General features: G+C 40.0%; 1 long non-coding RNA gene and 2 pseudogenes across 1 annotated transcript in view; 2 read left to right on the top strand and 1 right to left on the bottom strand.

Annotated features, from left to right (window-relative positions):
• Positions 1-20,841, bottom strand: part of LOC145531518 (uncharacterized) — a 51,756-nt gene that overhangs the window by 7,289 nt on the left and 23,626 nt on the right. The window lies entirely within an intron of this gene.
• LOC145531516 (PRELI domain-containing protein 1, mitochondrial-like) lies at positions 2,130-3,009 on the top strand (annotated as a pseudogene).
• LOC145532229 (NADH-ubiquinone oxidoreductase chain 1 pseudogene) lies at positions 17,317-18,573 on the top strand (annotated as a pseudogene).

Here is a 20,841-nt window from a genome sequence, read left to right as displayed (position 1 = left end):
CCTCCCAGTCTCTCTCTGGATGGGGTCTACTTGGATACTTTAAATGCTGCTGCCTGAGGGTCAGGCCTCTAACTGAGCACCTATCTAGGGGCTGACTGCGATCCTCCCCAAAGGCAACACCCCTGCCCGCGCTCTCTGACCTGCTCCAAGTTGTCAGGCCCTCCCTGAAAAAAACCTGTTCATACATCCGCACCCCAGCCTTTGTGGCTACTGGGAGCGGATGGGTCCCCAGATCAGCTGTCTCTGACAGCCACTAGGGCGTGCCTTCGGAAGCTGGAGAGGACAAGAGAGGCAGTTTTAAACTGGACGCCCTCCTCCCCACGGGGCTTAGCACAGAGAGGGCATACAGAAATGCTCGACTCCCAGTCCTTCCCTGAAAAGAGTCTATTTGCCTACTTCTAAAGCTTCTGCTACCCACTCCAGTGTCCTTGGGCTTCCCTGGTAGTTCAGACGGTAAAGAATCCACCTGAAATGCAGGAGACCTGGGTTTGATCCCTGGGTTGGGAAGATCCCCTGGAGGAGGGCATGGCAACCCACTCTAGTATTCTTGCCTGGAAAATCCCCATGGATAGTCCACCAGGGTTTGCAAAGAGTCAGACACGACTGAGCAACTAAGCACAAAGCTTCTGCCTGAGGGTCAGCCTTCTAACATATTCTGCACCTAGGGGCCAACTGTGATCCTCTCTTAAGGGCAGGGAAGCCAGCAGACACCTCTGCCTCCAGCCTGTCCCAGGTTGCTAGTTATCTCCCTGGAAGGAGCCTGGACACATGTCTCTGTGCCCCAGCTTTTGTGCCTGCCTCCTCAGGGATAGGTGCCCAAGCTGCTTGGTTCTGAGAGCAAACAGGACTTACATTCATGTAGCAGACAAAGAAGTTCTTAACACATTATTGACCAGAGACATATTAATACATCTTCTGTTACCCAAACGTTATTCGTTATACAACTTATGACTGTCGTTATTATTCACATTTTGCTCTATGAGGTTTTTGTTCCAACCTTATGTATATTATAAATGCAAGTTAATAATACTATAAAATTTTCAAAAATGATATGTCACCAAATTTTGAGTGAAGAAGAATTTTTCGGTCAATTTTATTGTCTGAGCAACATATACCTTAGTGTCTCAGGAGAAGATTGGAGAAAGAAATGGCAACCCACTCCAGTATTCTTGCCTGGAGAATCCCCGTGGACAGAGGAGCCTGACAGACTTCAGTCCATGGGGTCACAAAGAGTCAGACATGACTGAGTGACTAAGACAGAAGAAGATAGTTCTTTAGGACTTCTCGGTGGTCCAGTGGTTAAGAATCTGCCAGCCAATGCAGGGGAGATGGGTTCAGTCCCTGGTCAGGGAAGATTCCATGTCACATGGCAACTAAGCCCGTGTACCACAACCACTGAGCCCACACGCCTAGAGCCTGTGCTCCGCAAAGAGAAGCCATCGCAATGAGAAGCCCCCCTGCTCTCCACAACTGATGAAAGCCTGCAAACAGCAACGAAGATCCAATGCAACCAAAAATAAATTATAAAAAAGATGATAGTTCTTCAGGTATAGTTATCACTCAGATGATTTGAACATTAGACCAACAAAAAGACAAAAAACCTTAGTGACTGACTCTGACATGGAAAGTGAAATGAAACTCATGGTGCTGGAGAACGCTCCTTTGCTTCTGCAGAAGAATGGATTGAAGACGTTTGATGAAAATTAGAAGATTTTATAGGTGTGTCAGATATAACGACTGAATATAATAACCTGCAAAGTGTTACTGAAATAACAGAATTAATTTTGGGTAACTGCCTTTTTGAGTTAGTCACTTCTCAAACTTTTATCACCAACAGAATGAAAAATCATGTAAAAAGTACGATAAAGCTTTAAAATGGACTCATGTAACCAACGATGACATAAAGAAATTTCTTTTAAAGAAGTTCTTGAATTCATAATTTTGATGGACAAATGAGAAAGTCACACTGGATCCATTATTTGAAACACCTATCTTTCCCAAGGTTATGACGAGAAGAAAGTTTGAACAAATAATGACATTTCTTCACTTTAACAATAAATTGGAACTCCACTTTCTGAAGACAGACTTTCATAAGTTAAAACACTTTGGGGTTATTCTGACAGTTCCTCATGGCGGCGGCAGCTGGTTGGGTGAGGCGCTGTAGCGACTGAGCCGCTGCTAGCGTGGCGGCCACATGTCGAGCTCCAGCCTGGCCTCTGCGTGCGCTCTGCACCCTGGATGCTGCCTGGGCGCTGAGCCCGCCCTGGCCAGAACGATGGTGAAGTATTTCCTGGGCCAGAGCATGCTCTGGAGCTCCTGGGACCGAGTGTTCGCTGCCTTCTGGCAGCAGTACCTGAATCCCTATAGCAAACATGTCTTGACGGAAGACACAGTGCACCAAGAGGTGACCTCTGACCAGAACCTCCTGTCCCGACGACTCCTGACCAAGATGAATAGGATGCCCTGCTGGGCTGAGCGAGTTTCCTGCCAATGTTGCTCACTCAGAGTATATCCTGGAGGACTCTATTGTGGGCCCACAAAAACCAGACCATGACCACCTTTACCTGGAACATCAACCATGGCTGGCTGATGGTGGTGGAGGAATGATGTGTTTACCATGTGAACTCTGATAACAGTGCTGGACCGAAATTTGCCAGGAAGCCTGGGTTTCCTCTAGCTTATTTGGCATCTCCAGAGCTGTCCAGGACTTTGGTCTTGCGCAGTTCAAAAGCAACGTGACCAAGACTATGAAGGGTTTTGAATACACCTTGGCCAAGTTGCAAGGTGAGGCCCCTCCCAAAACCCCTTTTGAAACAGCCAAGGAAGCCAAGGAGAAGGCCAAGGAGACGGTACTGGCAGCTACAGAGAAGGCCAAGGACCTTGCTGGCAAGGCAGCTACCAAGAAGCCACAGCAGCAGCAGTTCATGTAGCCAGCCCAGGCCCTGAGACAGCAGCCAAGCAGACTACTGGCTCCAGTCCCTGTGCCCCCTTCTCCTCTACTTTATTATTAAAAGCCAGCTTCCAACCCTGTCAACTGTCTGGGTGGTGGGCTGGGGGTAGGTGCCCTGTTTGGCATCTCCAGCACAGCCGGCTGGTTACCCATGTCTGAGCCGGGCCTCCTTACTCCTGCATCAGGTGGCTGAGGACAGAGGCAGAGTGACTTGCCTGAGGTCACCGCAACCAGGTGAAGTGGTCATAAATGCTAGACTGTAAGCTCCATGAGGGCAGGGACCATTGTTTTATCCTCTAATGTGTCCCAAGTATCTGAAACAAAATCTTGTGTGTAACAGGCACTCAATAAATACTTGTTGAATTCAATTGGAAAAGATAAAAAAAACACTTAGGGGTTACTTTCTACCAAAATTTCAATTGATCTATATATCCAAACAGAGCTATCACTAAATGAGGCAATGATAAGGTGAAGAGGACAACTCAGATTCAAAACCTATAATCCAGAAAACTTACAAAATACAGAATTTTGGTCAGGATGGTTAGCGTAAGTGAAATTAGATATATGTGCAACCTTGAGATTTACATGGATGAAGGAAGGAAACCACAAGAAGCAATATTATCAGTCCTGCAACCTTATCTTGGTTCATGGCACATGGTTACCAAGGTAATTATTACAACAGTGTGTCCCTATCTGAAATATTGTCAAAAAATGAATCCAGAGTTTGTAGGACTATAAGAGAGAACCATGGTCTACTAAACCAAATTAAAGGTGAAATCTAAAAATCTACAGAGTGGAAAAATGACATTCTTACAGAAGAAGGGTTTCCCTGATGGCTCAGCAGATAGAGTCCACCTGCAATGCAGGAGATACAAGAGATGGTGGGTTTGATGATGGGTTGGGAAGATACCCTAGATAAGGAAATGGTAACCCACTCCAGTATTCTTGCTGGAAAAATCCCACGGACAGAGGATCATGATGGGTTACAGTCCATGAGGTCACAAAGAGTTGAACATGATTGAGTGACGAAGCACAACACACAGAAAGGAAAAGTGATTCTTCTTACATGGAAAGACAAAAGGCTAATCTACATGGTGACAACTATTCATAACACCTCCATACCACCTACAGGAAAGGAAGACCGGAGGACTGGCCGTCAGATAACTAAGCCCACTTATATATTAGAATATAATTAATATATGAAAGGAGTTGATCGATCTGATTAATATCTGGCAAGCTTCAGTATCTTCTGGAAAACTTGAAAATGGGCTTCTATTTGAGTAATTTTGGTTTATTCGATGCATTTAAAATTTATTATAGCCTCAATGCATGTAATAAAATTATTTACAAGCAATTTTTGTTACCAGTAGCCACTGACCATTCTGGTGAATGCCAAAGGATGTTCAAGCTACTGCACAATTGCAATCACCTCACAAGCTAGCAAAGTAATGCACAAAATTCTCCAAGCAAGGCTTCAACAGTACATAAACCAAGAACCTCCAGATGTTCAAGCTGGATTTAGAAAAGGCAGAGGTACCAGAAATCAAACTGCCAACATCTGTTGGATCATAGAAAAAGCAGGAGAACTCCAGGAAAATATCTACTTCTGCCTCACTGACTACACTAAAGCCTTTGACTGTGTGGATCACAGCAAACTGTGGAAATTCTTCAAGAGATGGGAATACCAGACCACCTTACCTGCTTCCTGAGAAATCTGTATGCAGGTCAAGAAGCATCAGTTAGTACCAGACATGGAACCACAGACTGGTTCCAAATTGGGAAAGGAGTACATCAAGGCTTATTTAACTTATATGCAGTTAAATAACTTATATCATGAGAAATGCTGGGCTGGATGAAGCACAAGCTGGAATCAAAACTGCTGGGAGAAATATCAGTAACCTCAGGTATGCAAATAACACCACCCTTATGGCAGAAAGCGAAGAGGAACTAAACAGCCTCTTGATGAAAGTGAAAGAGGAGAGTGAAAAAGCTGGCTGAAAACTCAACATTCAAAAAACGAAGATTATGGTGTCTGGTCCCATCATTTCATGGCAAACAGATGAGGAAACAATGGAAACAGTGAGAGACTTTATTTTTGGGGGCTCCAAAATCACTGCAGATGGTGACTGCAGCCATGAAATTAAGGTGCTTGCTCCTTGGAAGAAAATTTATGACCAACCTAGACAGCATATTAAAAAACAGAGACATTACTATGCCAACAAAGGTCTGTCTAGTCAAAGCTATGGTTTTTCCAGTAGTCATGTACAGATGTGAGATTTGGACCATAAAGAAAGCTGAGCATTGAAGAATTGATGCTTTTCAACTGTGGTGTTGGAGAAGACTCTTGAGACTCCCTTGGAATGCAAAGAGATCAATGGAGTCAATCATAAAGGAAATCAGTCCTGAAGATTCATTGGAAGGACTGGTGCTGAAGCGGTAGTTCCAATACTATGGCCACCTGATGCAAAGAACTGACTCATTGGAAGAGACCCTGATGTTGGGAAAGATCGAAGGCAGGGGGAGAAGGGGATGACAGAGGATGAGATGGTTGGATGGCATCACTGACTTGATGGACATGAGTTTGAGCAAGCTCAAGAAATTAGTGATGGACAGAGAAGCCTGGTGTGCTGGAGTCCATGGGTCACAAAGAGTCAGACACGACTGGGCGACTGAACTGAACTGACTGATTCTGGTGAATGCAGTGGTAGTCTCTCACCTGGTCCTTCTTGTGGCATTTCTAAAAGAGCCCCCTGCAAAGATCCACCTTGCCGACCATCAGGTAAAATAAAAGAACATATTCTAGAGGAAATAATACCCACAGCACTTAAAAAACAAAAGCTGCCAGAAAGTGTAGAGTCTGCTCTTTCCAGAGGAAAGCACAGTGAAACGTGGTGCATTTGTAATAGATGTTCTGTTCTCCTGCACAGAAGTGCTTGCTACACTGCCTATCACACTAACAAAATATCAGAATGCTTTAATAAGACATGTACAAAGTTTCAAATAGATACATTAAGTGCAAAAGAAGTTGACATTTATTCAAATGTGGGTGTTTCAGTATTCACTCACATAACAAATTGCCATCCACAGGCCTTGGTTTCTGCAAAAATTTCCCAGTCAATAATGTGTTAACAGGCTCAAGAGCACATCCCTGAATAGCCAGCTATACACCTGGGTCCAGAGCAGAGGGCGCAGGCAGAATCACCCTCCTTCCATTTCTCCCTAGAAGACACCTATCTGCATACTTTCCCAGCTGCTGCTGCCTGAGGGTTCAGCTTCTAACCAGCCTTCATGTAGGTGCTGACTGTGGTCCATGCCTTTGAAACACTGCCAAGTGGGCACACCTTCAACCACTGGGATGCACTAGGAGGAACACAGGTGGTGGCTTGGACAATTACAAAGTTTACAGGAGTGTGAGCCAGCCTGACAGATAAGGTTCCTCTCCTACACAAACCATTCAAGCAAGACTGGGAGAGGAGGCTGCTTTATCTAATGCACAGAAACAAAGTCAGAGTCAAGGAAAATGAAGAAACAGAGCAATATGTTCCAAACTAGAGAACAAGATAAAACTCCAGAAACAGGTCTTAATAAAACAGAATTATAAGTTGTCAGAGAGTTCAGTTAACAGACACAAAGATGCTCACTATGGTCAGGAGCATCTCTGCTCCATCATCACTTTCATGAACAAAGAATTTCAACAAAGAGAAAGAAAATATTAAGAAGTACTAATCAGATCACAAGGCATAGAATATAATTAACTGAACTAAAAAACTCAATAGAGGGTTCAACAGCAAACTAGATCAATCATAAGAAAATATCCATGAACTTGAGATAGAACAGTAAACCATCGGAGCAAAAGACAGAAGATCAAGAGAATGTGAGGGACTTATGGGATACTATCAAACAGAACAATACACACACTTAGAAGGGCACAAGAAGGAGAAAAGAGGGAGAAAGGGAAAGAAAGCTAATTTAAAGACATAATGGCTGAAAATTCCCTAACCTGAAGAAAGAAACAGATGTCCAAATCCAGGAAGCTCAGATTTTCAAAAAGATGAATACAAAAACAGACTCATACTGAGACACATTATAATTAAATTATCAGAAAAGGCAAGGAGAAAAATCTTAAAAGCAGTAAGAGAAAGACAACCTGGTACATACAAGGGAACTCATATAAAATTATCAGTAGATTTTTTTTAGCAGCTTTGCAGGCCAGAAGAGACTGGGGTGTGTATTCAAATTCCTGAAAGAAAAAAAAAAAAAACCTACCCACCAAGAATAATCTACCCAGCAAAGCTGTCCTTCAGAATTAAAGGAGAACTTATTACATACACAAAACCCTAAAGACTCAACCAGAAAAAGCTATTAGAACTAATAAACAAATTCAGTAAAGTTGCAGAATACAAAACCTATATACAAAAATCAACTGCATTTAAATTGCCCCTCAGAATTGGAGAGCAAGTTTTTCAGATAAGCAAAAATTGAAAGAGTTCAGCACCAACAGACTGACCCTATAAGAAATGTTAAAAAGACTTCTTTAAGCTGAAAAAATGGTACTAATTAGTAGCAGGAAAACATATGCATAAATCTTGCTGATAAAGTTAAATGTATAATCAAAGTCAGAATAATATAATGCTGTAATAGTGCTGGGCTAATCACTTATAAAGCCAGTATATAGGTTAAAAAGAAAAACAGTAAAAAAAAAAAAAAAAAAAACCACTAAAACTACAATAATTTGTTAAAGGATACTAAAGATAAAATGATGCAAACATGATATCAAAAACATAAAATGTGATGGGAGGAGATGGTAAAAATACAGAATTTTAGAATCACTCAAACTTAAGTTGTTATCAGCTTATAACAGACTATTATAACTCTTAGATGTTGTATCTAGGCATCATGGTAACCATAAAGCAAAACCCTACAGAAGACACACAAAAGATAAAGAAATCTATGCATACCATTCAGAAAAATCAAATCATAAAGGAAGAGAACAAGAAAAGAAAGGAACAGAGGAATTACAAAACAGCCAGAAAATGTCAATAAATCCATATTAGTAAAAGCAGAGATGTCACTTCGCTGACAAAGGTCTGTATAGTCAAAGGTATGGTTCTTCCAGTAGTCATGTATAGATGTGAGAGTTGGACCATAAAGAAGGCTGAGCACCAAAGAATTGATGCTTTTGAACAGTGATGCTGGAGGAGACTCCTGAGAGTCCCGTGGACAGCCAGAAGATCAAACCTGCCCGTCAATTGTAAGGAAATCAACCCTGAATATTCATTAGAAGGATTGGTGTTGAAGTGGAAGCTTCAATACTTTGGCTACCTGATGGGAAGAGCTGACTCACTGGAAGAGACCCTGACGCTGGGAAAGACTAAGGGCAGCTGGAGAAGGAGACAACGGAGGATGAGATGGCTGGCTGGCATCCTGACTCAATGGACATGAGTTTGAGGAAACTCCGGGAGATGGTGAAGGAGGGAAGCCTGTTGTGCTGTACTTCATGGGGCTGCAAAGAGTTGGACATGACTGAGTGAATGAACAACAACAAGTAATTGCATTAAATGTAACTGAACTGAATTCTCCAAAAAAAAAGAGACACAGAGTGGCTGAATAGATTAAAAAAAAAACCCAAACCAAGAACCATCAATGTGCTACCTTTGAGAGACTCATTTCAGGTTTATATGCACAAACTAAAAGTGAAGGGATGGAAAAAAAATATTTCATAAAAATGTAAACCCCCCAAAGCTAGGGTAGCTATAGCTAAATAGACCTTAAGACAAATTTTGTAATAAGAGACAAAGAAGATCATCATGTAACTATAAAGGGGCCAATCCAACAACAGGACATAACAAATGCAACTACTTATGCACTCAACTTAGAAAAACCTAAATATATCAAAACAAACATTAACAGACCTCAAGGGAGAAATAGACAGCAATACTATAGTAGTAGGGTCTTCTATTTTTCTATTGACTATACTTTCATCAATGGATAGATCATCTAGAGAGAAAATCAATAAGAAAACACTAGACCTAACTGACATGTTAGACCAGATAAACTTGGCAGACATTTAAGAACATTCCATCCAATAGCAGCTGAATACACATTCTTCAAGTATACATGGAAAATTATTCAAGACAGATCACACAAAACAAGTCTCAACAAATTTAAGAGGACTGAAATTATATCAAGCATCTTTTCCAACCAAAGAAGTATGAGACTAGAAACCAATTATAAGAAAAAAACCATAAAATTCACAGATATGTGGAGATTAAACAACACATCACTGAACAATCAAGGAGTCAAAAATTAAGAGAAACAAAAGCATCATGAGACAAATGAAAATGCAGCAAAAGCAGTTATAGGAGATTAAGTAAGATTAAGAGATTAAGTAAGAAATGCCTACATTAAGAAACAAGAAACATCTCAATACAGTAAACAACTTTCCAGTTCAAGAAATTTAGAAAAAGAACAAACTAAACCTAAGGTTAGTAAAAGGAAGGAAATAACAAAGATCAGAGCAGAAATAAATAAAATGGAGATTAAAATGACAAAAGATCAATGAAACTAAAGACTGGTTTCTGAAAAGATAAACAAAATATGCAAATCTTTAACCATACCCACCAAGAGAAAAAGAGAGGACTCACAATTAGAAATGAAAGATGAAGTTTTACAACAAATATCACAGAAATGCAGAGTTCATAAAATACTTTTCTTTTGGCTACATTGTGTGGCTTGTGGGATCTTAGTTCCCTGACAAGGGATGGAACCTGTGCAGCAGAGAGTCCTAACCAATGGACTGCCAGGGAGTTCCTTTAAGAGACTGTTATATACAATTATATGCCAACAATTTAGAATAAGTGCATGTATTCATAGAAACATAAAACCTTCCTAGACTGAATCATGAAGAAATAGAAGATATGACAAAGCAATTACTAGTAAGGAGATTGCATCAGTAATCAAAACCTCTCAACAAGTAAAAGTCCAGACCAGATGACTTTTTGGTGTATTTTTCTAAACATTTAAGAACTAACACCAATTTTTCTCAAACTCTTAAAAAACAAAAACAGAAGAGAATACTTGTAAACATTCTACTAGGCCAGAATTACCCTGATACCAAAACCAGAAAGAATAGTACAAGAAAATTATAGGCCAGTATCCCAGATGAAAATACAAGCAAAAATCCTCTAAAAATTCAACAATATTCAATATTCAACCACATTAATGGGAACATAGGGCATGATCAAGTGGGATTTATTTCAGGGATACAAAAAGCATGGTTCAACACCCACAAATCAGTGTGATATACCACGTTAACAGAATCAAAGATAAATATGACCATTTCAGTAATGCAGAAAATCGTAGTGGACAAAATTCAACATCCATTCATAATAGAAACTCTCAATTAACTGGATACAGAGTGACTGAAACTCAACATAATAAAAGCCGTATGTGACAAGCCCACAGCTAAGATCACACTCAATGGTGAAAGTTGAAAGTTTATCTTCCAAGATCAAGAATAAGACCAGGATACCCACTCTGATCGCTTTTATTCAATCGAGTACTGGAAATCCTAACCAGGCCATCACACAAAGAAAAAGAAATAAAAAGCATCCAAATCAGCTTAGAAAAAGTAAAACTGTCTTTATTTGCAGATGACATGCTACAAGAGCTTCCTTGGTGGCTCAGTAAAAACTCCTGCAATGACGGAGACCTGGGTCCAATCCCTGGGTCGGAAAGATCCCCTGGAGAAGGGAATGTCAATCCACTCCAGTATTCTTGCCTGGAGAATCCCATGGCAGAGGAGCCTGGCGGGCTATAGTCCATGGGGTCACAAAGAGTTGGACATGACTGAGCAACTAACACACATGCCACTATATATAGAAAACTCTAAAAACTATACCAAAAAATGTTAGACAAACAAAGTAAAGCTTTGGATATAAAATATACAAAATCAGTTATTATACACACACACACACACACACACACAAAATCACAAGCAAACTGAATCATTCACTCAACATTCAAAGTATAGTAGATAAAAATTTAAAACAACCTGTGGCACTATAGAGCAAGGACCATAAGGAAATGAGGAAAGAAGCACTGTATGTTAGCCACTCAGTCATGTCTGACTCATTGGAGAAGGAAATGGCAACCCACTCCAGTGTTCTTGCCTGGAGAATCCCAGGGATGCAGGAGCCTGGTGGGCTGCCGTCTATGGGGTCACACAGGGTCGGACACCTGTGTGACAGGTCGGACACTGAAGCGACTTAGCAGCAGCATGTCTGACTCTTTGCAACTCCAGGGACTGTAGCTTGCCAGCCTCCTCTGTCCATGGAATTTTCCAGGCAAGAATACTGGAGTGGGTTGCCATTCCCTTCTCCAGGGAATCTTCCCAACTCAGGAATCAAACCCAGGTCTCCTGCATTACAGGCAGATTCTTTACTGTCTGAGCCACTAGGGAAGCCCCATAGTGGGCTTTTAAAGAAGCGTTAAAGTAATAAAAAGCAAAGGTTATTTCTCTACCTCTGCATAAGGATTTAACTAGTAAACATTAACAAAGGGAAGTGAAGTAAAGTGAAATTGCTCAGTCGTGTCCAATTCTTTGCAACCCCACGGACTGAAGCCTACCAGGCTCCTCCGTCCATGGAATTTTCCAGGCAAGAGTACTGGAGTGGGTTGCCATTTCCTTCTCCATAACAAAGGGAAGTTATTAGTAAATATCTCAAAACCAAATGAGCTGCTTATAAATAGTTTATTAGAATAAACTCATTGGACTTCCCTGGTGATGCAGCAGTGGATAAGAACCCACCTGCCAATGCAGGGTACATGGGTTTGATCCTGTTCTGGGAAGATTCCACATGCCGTGAAGCAACTATGTCCATGTGCCACAACTGCTGAGCCCACGCTCTAGAGCCCACGAGCTACAACTACTGAGTCTGCGTGGGGCAATTACTGCAGCCTGTGCTCCACAACAAAGAGTAGCCCCTGCTCACTGCAATTAGAGAAAGCCCACACAAAGCAACGAAGACCCAACACAGCCAAAAATAAAGTAAATAAATAAAAAATTCTTTAAAAGAACAAACTCATCTATGTTGCAAAATGGTGAGAAGAGGTGACAAGCCTCACAAGCCTGGTGATATCTGATTGTCCAAGAAAAGAAACTTAATTCAACTTTAAAAATTACAAAAAATTATAAATTTCAACTTTTACAAAGGTACAGCTTTTTAAAAATGGGTACAACCTTATCTAGAGAGTAAAAATAACAGCATAGCTGGCTTAAAAGCAGTCACCAATTAAGAAGTCATTCAAGCTCAACGATAACTTTACCTTAATATTAACAATAAGCATATCAACTCCTAGTTTTACACTGGACTGATCTATTAGCCAAAAGAAGCAATAATGTTAACATGAGTAACAAGAACTATTTCTCCTTGTATAAGCTTATATCAATTACTGATAGTTAACAGCAAATAAACACAATTCAACATCAAAATACATACTAAGTACACTGTTAACCCAACACAGGCATACACTCAAGGAAAGATTTCTTAAAGAGTAAAAGGAGCTCAGCAAATACAAACCCCACTTGTTTACCAAAAATCCATCACCTCTAGCATAACTAGTATTAGAGGCATTGCCTGCCCAGTGGTGTCTGTTAAACAGCTGAGGTATCCTGAGAATGCAAAGGTAGCATCATCATTTGTTCTCTAAGTAAGGATTTGTATGAATAGCCATATGAGGGTTTTACTGTCTCTTACTTTCAATCAGTGTAACTGACCTTCCCTTCCCATGAAGAGACAGGTATAACAAAATATGATGAGATGATCCTATGGAGTTTTAATTAATTAACCCCAAGACACTAATTAAACCACCAAGGGATAACAAAATTTTCATATAGGTTGATGGTTTTGGTTGGGGTGACCTTGGAGAACAAAAAAGCCTCTGAGTGATTAAAATCTAGACTTAATAGTTAAAATATATTATTGATATATTTTTTATTAGTATATATATTATTTGCATATTTACTGATATCATTTTTTAAAATTTTTAATAAATTTAAAGATAGGCTACATTTGAGCAAAGAGTGACAGTTTTAATCAAAACAGTAATTAATGTAAAAACTGACATATAAAAAACATGGGTTTTAACAGCAGTAATTATAAGGAAAGCATTTCAAAATGACGGTTAAAATTCAGGATTTTTTTTTTTTAAATACAGTACTTAAAACATGCAAGACTACTACTCTTTAACAGAATGTCTCCATAAAAATGAACTTCTGAGCAAGCATAACCTATATATTGGCTCCCTGGGTAGCTCAGTTGGTAAAGAATCCACCTGCAATGCTGGAGACCCCAGTTCGATTCCTAGGTCAGGGAGTTCCCTGGAGAAGGGATAGGCTACCCACTCCAGTAATCTTGAGCTTCCCTGGTGGCTCAGATGGTAAAGATTCTGCCTGCAGTGCGGGAGACCTGGTTTCGATCCCTGGGTTGGGAAGATCCCCTGGAGGAGGGAATGGCAACGCACTTCAGTATTCTTGACCGACAGTCCCCACGGACAGAAGAGCCTGGTGGGCTACAGTCCATGGGATCGCAAAGAGTCAGACATGACTGAATCACTAAGCACAGCATAGCACAACCAGTATACAGAGAAGGTCAAATCAAGACCATACACTGTATGCTATTTTCAGCAAAAGTGGAGGTTCAGCTTACCCTGAAAGAAAAGCAAAAGAGACTGAAACAGCTCTCCATTTTTCAAGTTCTGGAAACTTCAACATGGTAATTTAAAGAATGTTTAAGAAGATACAAGTTCATGTGGTAACCAAACTGGACTTCACAAAGTATTTGAATAGAATACAAGCATAAATACAGAATTTTGGATGGTAACGATGTTCGGTTAAATTCTATTCTCCCTTACCAGCCAGTTCATATTAGTGAGGGAAATTAATTTTTATTATGCAAAGTGGGTCACACATAGAGGAAAAATATTTTTCCATCATAACTGAATTATAGAGAGTGAAATAAGATAAATTCCTTCATTTCAAGTTCTAATGTTTAAAAGAATGAGTACCTCACTATTTATTAAATCTATAGCTATAGTCTTTACAGTCTTGATTTATAATATAAATCACATAGTACATAATCATATAGTTGCCAATAAACTCTTCAAAAGTGACTGCAACTTTAAAATTATTGAAAAAGCAACCCCAACTAGTGGAGATCCCAAGAAAGAACTAGAAAAAGGAGTTCTACATTCTGATCTAAACTCCGCCAGTCATTAGCTCTGAGACCTGCTTACCTTTGATAAATATTCAAAAGGTGTAGAGAAAAAATGAAAAGATGACTCCAGGTTTTAGGGACAGGAAGAATGGAGTAAAAGATGATGCCCTGATAGGAAACCATATTATAATGGGCAGCACTTGGAAAGGTTAATTCTTTGAGGGAGTAAAGGATTTTATTTTATTTATTTATTTTTTAAATAAATTCATTTATTTTTGTTGGGGGCTAATTACTTTACAATATTGTAGTGGTTTTTGCCATACATTGACATGAATCAGCCATGGGAGTAAAGGATTTTAAATTACGACAAGTTTAGGTTTGCTGGCAGCATAAGCCAAAGCACTAAAAATGTAGGCTTAAGGACAAATTGAGGCTGTGCCAACAGGTAAGTTCTCTGTGACAGTGAAGATAACTGGAGAATTGGACTTTGGTTGATATCAGCATTCTTCAATAGAACTTTTTGAGACGATGGAAATGTGCTGTATCTGCATTTTCCAGTATGGTAGCCACTAGCCACAAGTAGCTGCTGGTACTACTGAGGAAGTAAATTTTGATTTTAATTAAAATCAAAATTTATCCATACAACAGAGTATTATTTAGCAATAAATGAGCTATCAAGCCACGGAGAGACACACAAGAACCTTAAACATACATTGCTAAGTAAAAGGAGACGATCTCACCCATAGAACTGTACAACACAGAGAGTCAACTGTAACATAAAATATGGACTTCAGTTAATAATCTGTCAGTACTGGTGTATCAGTGATAACAAATGCACCAAACTAATGTAAGATGAAGTAACTGTGTAACTGTGGGGGAAGGCAAACATGGAAACTCTGTATTTTCAGTGCAATTTTTCTGAAACTAAAACTGCTCTATAAAATAGTCCATTAAAACTTTAAATAATCACATGTACCTAGTGGCTGGTATTAAATAGCACATGCCTATATTAATGAAAAGACTGATATGGGAAGAAAATGAGAATGGTATTTCATTTTTTACCACCAACTCCATAAATATACAAAGTTTATTTTTATCTTGAATACTAACATTTGACAGCAGAAAATGTTCAAATACTCTAGGTGAATATCTTTCTAAACTGATTTCTATTAAACAAAATTTAAGTAATAACATTTATTGAATGGGTAATATACTGAAGATATATGTTAGCTCATTTAAATTTCAAACAATCCTTTAAAACAAGATATTACCATTTCTATTGTCAGAGATGAAGAATCATATATGATAAAGGATGGGAACTAAGACATATCTGACTCCAAAGTCTGTGTTCTAATATACTCTGTATATAGTTCTATGATTTCCCAAATCACACACATAAGTGAATTTTTCCAAAATGAATCTACCATCAAGAACAATAGGTTATACAGCAGAATACATAATTAATTAGTGATACACTGTGTGTGTGTGTGTGTTAGTCACTCAGTCGTGTCCTACTCTGAGACCCCATGGACTGTAGCCTGCCAGGCTCCTCTGTCTATGGAATTCTCCAGGCAAGAATACTGGAGTGGGTAGCCATTCCCTCCTACAGGGGATCTTCCTGACCCAGCACTGAACTCGGGTTTCCTGCATTGCAGGCAGATGATTTACCATCAGAGTACTAGGGAAGCCCAGTGATACACTAAAGAGTCTAAAGAAGCGTCTCTGAATTAAACTATCCCAAGCTAATGTGATAATGTTGGGCTGGATGAATCACAAGCCGGAATTAAGATTGCTGGGAAAAATATCAACAACCTCAGATATGCAGATACCACCACTCTAATAGCAGAAAGTGAAGAGGAACTAAAGAGCCTCTTGATGAGGGTGATAGAAGAGGGTGAAAAAGCTGGCTTCAAATTCAACATTCAAAAAAACTAAGATTATGACATCCAGTCCCATCACTTCATGGCAAACAGAAGGGGGAAAAGCGGAAACTGACAGACTTTATTTTCTTGGGCTCTTAAATCACTGCAAACAGTGACTGCAATCATGAAATTAAAAGATGTTTGCTTCTTGGAAGGAAAGCTATGACAAACCTAGACAACATATTAAAAAGCAGAGACACCACTTTGCTGACAAGGGTCCATATAGTCAAAGCTATGGTTTTTCCAGTAGTCATGTACAGATGTGACAGTTGGACCATAAAGAAGCTTGAGTGCTTAAGAACTGATGCCTTCAAATCATGGTGCTGGAGAAGACTCTCAAGAATCCCTTGGACTGCAAGGAGATCAAACCAGTCAATCCTAAAGGAAATCAATCCTGAATATTCACTGGAAGGACTGATGGTGGAGCTGAAGCTCCAATACTCTGGTCACCTGATGGAAGAACCGACTCACTGGAAAAGACCCTGATCCTGGGAAAGACATGCTGTTTCGAGCAGCAGCTCCTCTCAGCTGCAAGTCCCCATGGCTGTTGCCACTACCACGACAGCCACCCTTGACTCTGCCCCAGGCCGCGGGGCCATGGCCACTGCCGCCACCACCAGCACTGCCTCCAGCCTCCCACCTGCTGCTGAGGCTGCTCCTGCAGCAGGGGCCATCTTGTTGGTCTGCCTCCTCTTTCTCCTCCATCCTGTTGCTCGTTGACTTCATCCCCTTCTTCCTTGGGTTCCCGATATCATTCATTGATCCAAAAATTGATCAATGGAACAAGTTACCCTAGGGATAGCAGTGCAATCCTATTCTAGCGTTCATATCAACAATGTATTTGTCATAAATGATTTACCATCTCAATGCTGGATCAGGACAACCCAATAGTGTACTCATTATTAAAGATCCATTTGTTCAATGATTAAAGTCCTATGTCATCTGAGCTCAGACCAGAGTAATCCAGGTCAGTTTCTATCTACTATATATTTTTCTCAGTGTGAAAGGACATGAAAAATAAGGTCTAAATTTAAAAAGTGTCTTAAAACCAATTAATGATATAATCTTAATTTAATTAATATATACAAAACCTTACCCAAGAACAGAGTTTGTTAGAGCAGCACAGCTCGGTAACTGTACAAAGTTTAAGCCTTTATAACCAGAGGTTCAAATCCTCTCCCTAACAAAATGTTGATAATTTTGTTTATAATGAGTTTATAAATGTTTTATGTATAATGAGTATTACATCTTAATACTTGTTATCCCTATTCTTCTAGCCATGGGATTTCTCATATTAATCGAATGAAAAGTTCTAGGCTATATGCAACTTTGAAAAGGACCAAATAATGTTGAAATAATGTTGTACCTACCATATGGCCTATTACAACCTACTGCTGATGTAGTCAAATTATTCACTGAAGAATCACCATGACCAGCTACATCTTCCATTTCCATATTTATCATCACACCCACTTTAGCCCTAATCTTAGCTCTAACCATATGAATTCCACGACCTGTACCTCATGAAAGTAGTGTTAGTCGCTGAGTCATGTCCAACTCTTTGTGACCCCATGACTGTAGCCCACCAGGCTCCTCTGTCCATGGAATTGTCCAGGCAAGAATACTGGAGTGGGCAGCCTGTACCTTACCCCCTCATTAACAAAAACTTAGAGGAGTATTACTGATATTTATATCAGATACGTCAAGCCTAACTGTCTATTTTATCCTATGATCCGAATGCGCTTCCAATTCAAAATGTGCACTAATTGGAGCTCTACAAGCAACAGCACCAACAATTTCTTGTGAAGTAATGCTAGCGATTCTTCTTCTATCAGTCCTTTTAATAAATGTATCCTGGGATTTCTCTGGTGGTTCAGTGATTAAGAATCCACCTGCCAACACAGAGGACATGGACTAGATCCCTGGTCCGGGAGGATCCACATACTGCAGAGCAACTAAGCTTGTGCACCACAACTACAGAAGTCTGCGTGCTCCACAACAAGAGAAGCCACCATAAAGGGAAGCCCAAACACCACAGTGAAGAGTAGCCCCCACTCGCTGCAACTAGAGAAAGCCCTTATGCAGCGATGAACCCAGCACAGCCAAAGACAACGAAATGAAATTAATGGATCCTTTACTCTCTCAACCCTCATCACAAAGACATTTACAAATAATCTTCCCATCATGACCCCTAGCCATAATATGACTTATCTCTACTCTAGCAGAAACTAAGTGAGCCCCCTTCAACCTAACAGAAGGAGACTCTGAAGCTGTACTGGGCTCCAACATAGAATACGCAGCAGGCCCATTTGCTATATTTTTCTTCACAGAATATATCAACATCATCATAAAAAATATTTTCAAAATAACCATTTTTCTAGGAGCATTCCACAGCCCCCACACACTAGAACTATATACAACCAAGTTTATTATAAAAATACTATTGTTTACAGTTTTCCCACTGTTAAGAGTTTTTCCAGTGTAAAAACAGTTTTACACTGTTTACAGTGAAGTCGAGCATCCTATCCTTGAGTTCCAAAGAACAGCAAGGAGAGATAAGAAAGTCTTTAAGTGAGCAATGAAAGAAATAGGGGAAAACAATAGAATGGGAAAGACTAGAGATCTCTTCAAGAAAATTAAGAGATACCAAGGGAACATTTAATGCAAAGATGGGCACAATAAAGGAGAGAAACAGTACGGACCTAACAGAAGCAGAAGATATTAAGAAGAGGTGGCAAGAATGTAGAGAAGAACAACACAAAAAAAGATCTCAATGACCCAGATAACCACAATGGTGTGATCACTAATCTAGAGCCAGACATCATGGAGTGTGAAGTCAAGAGGGCCTTAGGAAGCATCAGTACGAACAAAGCTAGTAGAGGTGATGGAATTCCACCTGAGCTATTTCAAATCCTTAAAGATGATGCTGTGAAAGTGCTGTACTCAATATGTCAGCAAATTTGGAAAAATCAGCAGTGGCCACAGGACTGGAAAAGGTCAGTTTTCATTCCAGTCCCAAAGAAGGGCAACGCCAAAGAATATTCAAACTACCGCACAACTGCACTCATTTCACATGCTAGCAAGACCATGCTCAAAATCCTCCAAGCTAGGCTTCAACAGTATGTGAACCGAGAACTAGACATCCAGATGTACAAGATGGATTTAGAAAAGGGAGAGGAACCAGAGATCAAATTACCAACATCCACTGGATCATAGAAAAAGCAAAAGAATTCCAGAAAAACATCTATTTCTGCTTCACTGACTACACCAAAGCCTTTGACTATGTGGATCACAATAAACTGTGGAAAATTCTTCAAGAGATGAGAATACCACACCACCTTACCTGCCTCCTGATAAACCTGTATGCAGGTGAAGAAGCAACAGTTAGAACCAGGAATGCAACAACAGACTGGTTCCAAATTGGGAAAGGAGTATGTCAAGGCTATATATTATCACTCTGCTTATTGAACTTATATGCAGAGTACATCATGCAAAATGTCAGGCTGGATGAAGCACAAGCTGGAATCAAGATTGCCGGGAGAAATATCAGTAACCTCAGATAATGCAGATAACACCACCTTTATGGCAGAAAGTGAAGAGGAACTAAAGAGCCTCTTGATGAAGGTGAAAGAAGAGAGGGAAAAAGCTGGCTTAAAACTCAACATTCAGGACTTCCATCGTGGTCCAGTGGCTAAGTCTCTGTGCTCCCAATGCAGGGGGCCTGGGTTCGATCCCTGGACAGGGACTTAGATCCAACATGCCACAACTAAGACCTGGCACAGCCAAATAAATAAATAAATTTTCAAAAAGAATAAAACAACATTCAAAAAACTAACATCATGGCATCCAATCCCATCATTTCATGGCAAATAGATAGGGAAACAATGGAAACAGTGACAGACTTTAATTTACTGGGCTCCAAAATCACTGCAGACAGTGACTGCAGCCATGAAATTAAAAGACGCTTGCTCCTTGAAAGAAAAGCTATGACAAACCTAGACAGTGTATTAAAGAGCAGAGACATTATTTTGCTGACAAAGGTCTGTCTAATCAAAGCTAAGTTTTTTCTAGTAGTCATGTATGTATGTAAGGTGCGAGTTGGACCATAAAGAAGGCTGAGCACCAAAGAATTGATACCTTTGAACTGTGGTGTTGGAGAAGACTCTTGAGAGTCCCTTGGACTGCAAGATCAAACCAGTCAATCCTAAAAGAAATCAACACTGATATACACAATGGAATATTACTCAGCCATTAAAAAGAATACATTTGAATCAGTTCTATTGAGATGGATGAAACTGGAGCCTATTATACAGAGTGAAGTAAGCCAGAAAGAAAAACACCAATACAATATATGAATGCATATATATGGAATTTGAAAGATGGTAACCATAGCCCTATATGCGAGACAGAAAAAGAGACACAGATGCATAGAACAGTCTTAAGGACTCTGTGGGAGAAGGTGAGGGTGGGACGATCTGAGAGAATAGCATTGAAACATCATATGTGAAACAGAATGCCAGTCCAGGTTCGATGCATGAGACAAGTGCTCAGGGCTGGTGCACTGGGATGACCCAAAGGGATGGGATGGGGAGGGAGGTGGGAAGGGGGTTCAGGATGGGGAACACATGTAAACCCATGGCTGATTCATGTCAATGTGGAGCAAAAACCACTACAATATTGTAAAGTAATTAGCCTCCAACTAAAATAAATAAATTAAAAAAAAAAAAGAAATCAACACTGAATATTCACTGGA

Source organism: Giraffa tippelskirchi, chromosome 13 (assembly GCF_054371585.1).
Source record: "Giraffa tippelskirchi isolate mGirTip1 chromosome 13, T2T-mGirTip1v1.2.pri, whole genome shotgun sequence".
Lineage (NCBI taxonomy): Eukaryota > Metazoa > Chordata > Mammalia > Artiodactyla > Giraffidae > Giraffa > Giraffa tippelskirchi.
This window is presented reverse-complemented; position numbering and strand designations above follow the sequence as displayed.